Genomic DNA, 9,150 nt, shown 5'->3' with positions numbered 1-9,150 from the left:
AGGTACTATTACCCATAAAATACATATCAATCCCAAACTTCGTTTACCATTAAATGATTTAATCGATCCGCAATAGTAACCTCCCTGTTATATTTTGCATTTTTTTCTTCTTGCCATTGCTGTTGTACTTTAGCGAGTCTTATTGCTTTAAATTCACTCATATGACCATGGGATTGTTGGACGGTAAGATAGGGATGCCTCAATAGTAACATGTTTTGTTCCTCTCGTTCAAGATCGATCTTAAATTGAATTATATCCTTCAAAGTTGGCTTTTTTTCGATGCGTTGCTTCCTGTATATGTAATTATACGTATATACACCACTCGCATTGTTTATAACAACGTGCGATATCACGATACAACACTATCACAAACAGTTGAAAGAATACCAATCTCTTAAAGTGAAAATTCTTTTATTGAAATCGTAACAATAATTACTTTAATATGTTTCGTGCCGATGCTATTCTCTACCACGCTTACGTTAATATTTCTAACATACTACTCGAGTTAAATAAACGTTAAGTTAAAAAAGTGCAACAATTACTCGTACATACCCTCGATATCGATACGGAATGTTATGAACTTTATAAAAAAGTATACTCGTAATACGCATCTCGATTAGAGTTTTCTTTTCTCTGGATACGTTTTGTTGTTATCGTTGTTTGTTATAACCGCAACTTTTAACTTATGCAACCTCCTGCGTTTGATGCCTACTCTTCCCCGGCCAACGAATACGAACTATGGAATAGAGTGGTAACCTCAATATTGAATTTTGTAGCCTAACCGGAAAAAGTGCTCCTCGCAACGTAATTTGATTGGCTACAATCATTTTACCATTTTTAACAATTATATGAATTTTGAACTGTTGATCATTGTCACTCGCAATATTACCAACAGATTCAGAAATGAATTTTAATCCCTTTCATAGTCAACTACTACTGGTTTGCCTATCAATACTAATTCAGTGAATAGTTTCTCACCTGACCGCCATCCATGAGAAAAGGCCGCTAAAATCGCCTCCGAATTTTCAGATCGGTATGGCAGTCAGATTGGGCCGCGAAAGTTCATAAGGTGAAAGGTAAACACACGCATGAAATTTCCAGGAACCATTACTGGCCTGAAATTAGATTTTATTTTTTTTCTCGAAAGTTCGTAGGATTTCGGGGGTACGTCTATTGATAAAAAATGATCGTAATTGATCGTCGCAACTAAAAATAATTTTTCCAGAATGTTTTGAAATATTTTAATTTCGCCGGAGAATTTCGTGTAGGATTTCAGGAGTATGTGTAATGACCAAAAATGGTTATTGGCGAGGAATGATCGAACAAAGTCAGAGAGATATTTCCATGAAAGAATTGATCTATTTTATAGCATTTCAAATTCAAGACAAAAAGAAAAGGTGATTCTTATAATTAATAACAAACACGTCGTCAAATTACGAAGGAGGTTCACGCATTCGGTTTTCGCGTTAATAAGCGAAATTTATTGGTTTTCGTCGCCACTGTTTTTCATATTTGTCGCCTGCCTGCCTGTCTCGCCTCTCTTTCTCCCCATCTTCGATTTACCCATTTCGGTTCGTAAGTTTTCGATATTCGTTTTTCATTTCCGCGTTCCCCGTATTCCCCACTGTTTCATGTTTGTGAATTGCACGATAATGTAATATTTATAATAAAAGTTTGTAACTTTCGTTCTCGACGCTCGCAAGTAAAATTAAATAATAAAAATAAATAGAGAAAGACAGATGGACAGATAGACAGGCACGTAGACAAACGGTGGATCATGCTATCCAATAAGTATCGTGTGGCATTCGATTGACTCTCGCGATCTACGCGCAACATACCTCTCTTTTCACTTGCTCTTGTTTCAAATATATTGTAATCGAATTTCTAATCCATTCTGCTTCGACACCCTTTAATCAACCCGAAAACGTTGTCAAGTTTGCGATCGAGCACGCTTGGTCGCGTATTAGCTATCGGTACCGCTAGCGACAAACTCCGTTTCGTTTGCTTTTCATTCGAATGTCGATACACCTCCCGTTAATTTTCCGCCCTTTGAACACTCTGTTTAGTTTTCTAATCGGGGGGAAGCTGGGTGCCAGACTCGCCACTCTTTCCGCTAAAGGTCATCATACAAAATAATTAGAAAAATGTACAAAAATTCATAAAAATAGTAATAGTTACACAGTACAAATTACATCTGGGTAATTAGAGTAGTGTGATCGAGAAACGAGCATGAAAAATTACGATTCCTTACTAATGTTTCACTCGTGACGCACTTTGTTTCTTTTTTTTCTTTTTTTTCGCGTGTACGCGTACATTGCGTTTTACCGTTTCTTTAGTTGGTTGCTGTCGCTTCTCACCGACGCGTTCGTTCTTTTCACCGTTGGTCGTTATTCCGACGGGATAAACGGGAAAACGCCTCGCGCGATAATTGTTTCGTTATTCATAACTAGTTACGTTGTTGCACGCGTACATAATAGAAACACGGATATTGGTACGCCAAATGTTCGCCTTCTGGGTCTTTATTTGTTCCACCGTTCTCCGTTGGTTCTCAAGTTTTTTTGTTTTTTTCTTTTTTTTCCCCCCCCCCCCGTTCCTCGCTGTCACTGGATTTTCTTTGCAATAGGTCACGTTTACATACATCTACACGTATATCAGCGCAAAGTGAGTTTTGCTGCACCTCCACTGTTGCCGTTTAAACTACCGATATCAGTAAAAAATTACTTAGAAAAACGTTCCAGTTATTATTAATATAATAATTGCGTCTGTCGATTCGACGGCTTAACACGGGACTAATGGAAATCTAGATGAAACGTATTTTTCGTCTTGCTCCGTACTTTTTGTATACACATCGCGTCGACGGTTTTTCGCCACCGACGATAATAACATATCGCTAAAGGTACTTTACCATTATTTTAAACGCGTAACCGGTATCGTCGCGGCCGCGAGTAGAAGGAGAAATTCACGGTCCTGTACTTTCTATCATCTAGAATTGCGAATTATTATATTAACGATAACGGGAATCCTATCTGCGGTTACTAAGTCAGGAGTTTGTTTACGATTTCTAACAAAGAAATGCATAACATTTATGTTAACGATAAGTGAACGATGAAAATGCGAGCACAGCAGAGTGAATAATATTTCCTACGTGGCACCGCACGTGTATCGGCCTCGTTCGCTAAACACGATCTTAATTTTATTAATGCCACAATACATAGCCGCAGGCCGCACTGCTCTTTGCGACGTGGACACGCAGTATGTACCTACTCGCGTACGTAGGTACTCGCGAGCAGTTCCGATCCTTATCCTTACCCACTAATACCGAGGGACTCGGCGAACCAGCCAATACACCTACACCATATCTCGATTCAACACGATTCGGACACCAAACGGTACAGACATTTTCGGACTAATCTCGTTCAGTAATTCCTAATCTATCTATAATAGAATAAAAAATAACTAAAACTAATTATACGTGTCTGTAAACTAGATATTCTTTGATCCACCGTAGTCCAGAAAATTCAAGGACACAACGATTCACACGAGTACATATGGTAGATAGTATAGAGCAACGATGTGTGTACCAATGGTGTCCGGAGTGTTGAATCGAGCAACCCTTTAACGATTCCCCGATTGTTCGTTTAAACGCCAAGAGAAAAACAAGGTTCACTCGTTCTACCGGTCCCTCGACTTTTTTCGAGCGTTGCCCCGCGCGATAACATTCTTGCTATCTTTAGTAAAAAGATTCGAAAAAGTAGTCCCGTAACGGTGTGAAAGAACATAGAGAATCGCGTGTAGCCGAGGGTATTAGTCGCTTCGTGATAATACGGAAAGTCAGGGAACGATAATAAAGGGATCGCGCGCGACGAGGATGAAGAAGCTAGTGCCAGTATTTTCGATCGGGGCCGGTAACCGTTTCTCGTTTTACTTGGACCAGCCACCATTTTTACGAACGTATTGTATATCGCAAGCTTTCCAGAGGCAAAATCCTGATAGGAACGCACGTCGCCTATCGGTGCCGGCTAATGCTACCTTTATCCATTCTGACTACACAATTACCGATCTATACAAGTATTTTTATTCAAGGAGCATAGTAAATAGACTAATACTAGCACTGGCTTTCGAGTTCCGTGTTTCTCTCGCGCCGTCTGAATCGGTGCAAAAGCTACGCAGGTTTATCGCGCATTTGTACAGTTACAGTTACACGGCGTACAACGAAACGCAATTAAACGCACCCACGCACCGAGAGCACTCGCGCGACACACGAACCATCGATTCTTCCCTTATCGACGCGTTCATATCGTCGTCTTACGCTCGCAAACTCGACGTTTCGACTTTCTCTCTCTCTCTCTCTCTCTCTCTCTCTCTCTCTTTCTCTCTTTCTCTCTTTCTCTCTCTCTCTCTCGCTCACACATTTTTGCTCCCTTTGTTCGTTTCTCAACATTTCCTGCCAATCACCCACGATTTCCACTCCGTCGTTCACACGCGACACGGCTTAAATATACCTATAACAATATTTTCTGCGACCAAAAAAATAAACTCTATCGTGTGTGTTATTGGCTAATTAAGCTACAATCATCGATCGTTTCACGGCTACGATTACGTTTAATCGATTACGAAGGTATCGAACGTAAATATTGCACGTATCGCGTTCGATGGCGCGGTGCATTCTCTACGATATTTTACACGTCTTTGCTTCTCCTCTCTCTCTCTCTCTCTCTTTTTCTCTCTCCCACTCCCTTCTTTCCATCGCTTCTTTCTATTTGGACGAGAGCCGAACGACAGTTCTGAAAAATATTCGAAGAAGGGAAAAGAAAGTTGTGCGAACCCCGAAAATTCGAATCGAATCCGTATATATTTTGCTGCGATTTTCATAGTCCCATTTCTTCTCCCTTCGTTTCTCACAGTTCCCTAATAGAATACGTTGGCTTTTGCGGAGCCGATCACAGCGTAAACTCGAAAGCACGAATTTGCAACAGACGCTAAACGTTTGATTACAGTCGAGATCTTTCCTCCTCGGATTTGATCCGCGCGCAGAAGAAAACGAACGTAATTTTTTTTTTTTTCTCCGTCAAAAAAATTGCGCGACACGCTCGTATTCCTCTCTATCATTTCGTTTGTTCGTTTTTTTCTTCTCCACTTTATTAGAAATTTCTATTTAACGAAACACCGACGGCGCTCGGATTCCGTTTTCTCGTTGCGGATTAAAATTCCAAAGCTCGTCCGTCCTGTTCTGTTATTTCATTTTTTTTTTCTTTTTTTTTTTTCTTTTGACCCCGGAACGTTTATTAAAAAAATTAAAAACCGCTTAAAAAATTGCAACTGCTTCCTCTAAAATCGACAGACGTAGAAAGTACAAAAGTTTGATTGTCCCAGCTTTGAAATTCTATTCTCGCATCCTTGACGTTTTCGAGGACCCGGATCACGATCTCTCGATCCGTGTCCATCGATCAGCTTCGCACGAAACGCATAAAACGGCTCTACGGAATAAAATTGTCGGTGAACACGCTCGATTTCCAATACCACGCTATTAACACTTTTTTACTTTTATAAACGTAACTTGCCGCTGATTGATACAAGTCGCGCAATTTTGTTTCATCGACTAAGAAATAAGACGATCGAGCGGATACTCCTACAAGTAGATAATACTGAGTCAAAGATTCGCAGAGAATCGGTAATCTGCGGATTACGAGAGTGTATTTGGGAAGGTAAATAGGTATGTATACGTAGAATTATAAGGTGGAACGTTTGGAATTCGTTTGGAAGTGGCTCGCTTTAAAAATTCGAAAGTGTCTCTTTGGTTGTTTAGAATCGATCTTACAAAGAAACGACAAGACTCGATACAAAAATAAATTCAATCGGTACAAACGAATCACATAAATTACGATAAATATCGTATAAAACGCAGGCTCTGTTCTTTTCGTTCCGTCGTTAATTTATCAACGATGAAAGACGATCGATCGATTTTACTTTGGAACTCGTGGTTGGTTTAGATCGACGGCGCTACGATTAAACGATAACGCGATAACGCTGTTTTATATGTATAGTAGATACGTACATCGATACGCGATGTTTGATACGAAAACTATATTGGCTAGCGTTTAAAAAAGCTGGCTGGGCCGTACTACGTTCATTTTCGGTTCGATCGACAAACAATCTGTTCTCGTCGAAAATAAAAAGTTGAACACGGCGCGTAACAGGGTGTTTCGTAGCACGAAACGGGAATCGTATCGACGATACTGTACATGGAAACTATAAAAACTAAATTCATCTAAATCTGCCTTACTTTCGCAACAGGTGTTGAAAATCACCTTCTTGCTCTAATAACTCGTACGTGAGATACCAAGAGGAATTCTTTACAGAATTAGAATACAAGGGCCAACGTTGTCGAGTTTTATTATTAAATGGATCGAATTAGTTTAACTATGTCTATTCGTGCCTAGTGCTTTGTTTTCTTTTCGTACCACGTGCTACGGAGCATCCTGTAGATCGAAATTAATCCGGTCGATTTTATTCGCGCGACTATAAAAAAAAATGAAAAATCTGTCTTTGTACTTTCTCTTCTCCGTTTTCTTTCGAAAACGCTCCCTTTTACAATTTATCGCGTCTCAATTTGCATTCGTATTTCCACTGGCACGCGCGGCGCACACGCTTCTTCTCGACAATCGAGTTCCGTTCGCATGTATGGTATAGTATGTATATCGAACGACGCGTCGTAGAAAAAGGGCGTAAAAAGGTGATGTTCGCGGAAGATATTTCCATGTCCCGTAATTTCCTCCTTTTCGTTTTCGTCTGCGCGCAGCGGTCACTTGCCTTCTTTAGTTCGTTCCGATTGATCCGTCGGAACAATGCATCGCTGTGAATTCGTCGACGTCGAGGCGCCTATAAAAGTCTAGCTAGGCGCATGTAAAAAAATACATATCTGGACGTACGAAAATCGCCAATCTCCGTTGCGTTGCGTTGCGTTGCGTTGAGTTGGGTTTGCGTTGGGTTGCGTTGCGTTACGTTGCGTTACGTTGCGGTTGAGGTTCCACGGTCCGTCGGATGAAACATAGCTGTTGCGAGGTGCGCTGGCTGTGCAGCTCGTACGCGAATCGCTCGGAAAATACTTGGCAAAAGCTCGAAAATATTGTCTGTGACTGGAATTTCGTAGTTTCGTTTCCCGGCGGCGAGGCTCTCGTCGATAATCTTTGGTAAAAAGAGTTTCCCCGAGAACTCTGTCGCCTCTACGCTCGCTGGTCGTTACAAAATACGCCCCGAGTTCGATGATACTCGCGCGCTCGACTAACGGGAGAAGACTTTGATCGACGTAAAAAATATCGCATAAATAGTATTGCTTCGACGTACTTTAAACGCTACTTCTAGCACGATAATGCGTTTAAAAGTAGTTTACGTATCCTTGGACGATTACTTCGATCGCGGATAAAGAGAAGATGTTTGCATTAAAAACGTTAATTCGAGATCGTAAAATCGGAGCAAGACACAAATGCGAGAATCGTTTTATAATTCTCCCATACATTTTTTCTATCGTTTTAAACTGTTACTATTTAAATATACGTATCTATGTAGTCGAGTTTGCCATATAATTTCCGATTATTCGTTACTCGGTAATCAAAGATGAGGGAACGCGTCCAATCAAGGTGTGTTAACGCGGTGATGTACATATAAATCCTATCAGCGCGGGAAACTACGATTTCTCCTTTTACACGCGTAATAAAATATAAATCGTACAAGTATAATATCTGAAAGGTTCGATAAAAACAGGTTACTTCAAAATTGTTCTAAATCGGTTGCTCGCTCGCGTTGCGCCAGTTGCATCAATCCGTCTTCTCTTTCGATTTCTTTCCAATTCCGAGGAACGACGTTTATCGCCTGCTCGTTTCTGTCTCTCTCTGTGTGTGTGTGCATAAAAGTGACGAAAGTGTAACAAAATAAATTCGCGTCCCAACATACTGCGCTACGCGTCGTAATTCGTTCAAAGCACACGGTGACACGCGAGTCACACGGAGTGGGCCTGAAGCGCACCAAAAATGTCAAACAGACAGTACATGTATACGGATACGCGCGAGAAAAATGTCCAGCGACGAGTCCAAACCAGAATCAAAACAATTTTAACCCGTTAAATGCTATAGATGCGAAAAAGCAACATTAAATTTAATTCGGTAATTTTAATTCGCCAGTTTTTTGGACAATTCCTTTCTTCAGGAACGTGTATCGATTTTATTAGGAAAAATATTAAAGATTCGCTCTCTGTAATTCGGACAAAAATGAATACATTTTATAAAAAATAATATTTGATCGTTAACGGGTTAAAGGTCGCAAGGTCTCCGAGTCGAATAAAGATCGATAATGTTGGTTGGGGATGTCGTTGGTGGGTAGATCAGCGTACCGATAAATCGTAAAATCGAAGACCTGCTTGCACAAGCTGCGTTTCTGAACCGACGAGCAACCGGGCCTATCATCGATCTACCGAGCTCCGAGTAATGCGCGCATCGAGACCGGTCCACGTGTACAAAAATTGTCTCCGTTTCGTCCAAGCATAGAATATTACACAGTAAATGCCTATAGAAAGAGATTATTTCGAAAAAAATAACGATACAAAAAAAGACTGGTAAGATCGAATTAACTAGCAACGCGACCAGCCGCGTTTTCGCAGGGTCGCTTCGTCGATTAAATGTTCTACGAATATATATATATATATATAGGTACATATATATATTATCGTCGCTACGCTAGACGCTAAGAATAATTATCATAAATCTCACTGTTTCTCTCGTTCACGCACACCCGCATTCCTTTATTTAACCCCTTTTCTCCGGCGATTCGGTACAAAATTCTCGGACACCCTCCGAAAAATGTACACGCTGCAAACAAATTGAAATTGTTGGATCGCTAGAGTTCGTGTTCGATGTCGGATGTCAGAGATTCGGAACTGAATCGAAAACGATCGCACTTCCGCAACACACAGATTTCCAACACGCACCCGCGAACATCCACGTTCCGTAAATAACTGTTGATCGTAGTTGCATAAAGTGTTGATCTTTATTAATAATCCTTAATGTAAAATTATTCGAAAGGTAAACAAGATACAGTATTTTGTTTGTTCGTTAAATTCGCCTATCGGTTTAAGCGTGACTACCGTATGAAAAAGAA

The sequence above is a fragment of the Colletes gigas genome, unplaced genomic scaffold, assembly GCF_013123115.1.
Source record: "Colletes gigas isolate AHSC1104 unplaced genomic scaffold, ASM1312311v1 Colletes_gigas_Sc00007, whole genome shotgun sequence".
NCBI lineage: Eukaryota > Metazoa > Arthropoda > Insecta > Hymenoptera > Colletidae > Colletes > Colletes gigas.
Note: the sequence above shows the minus strand (reverse complement) of the source record.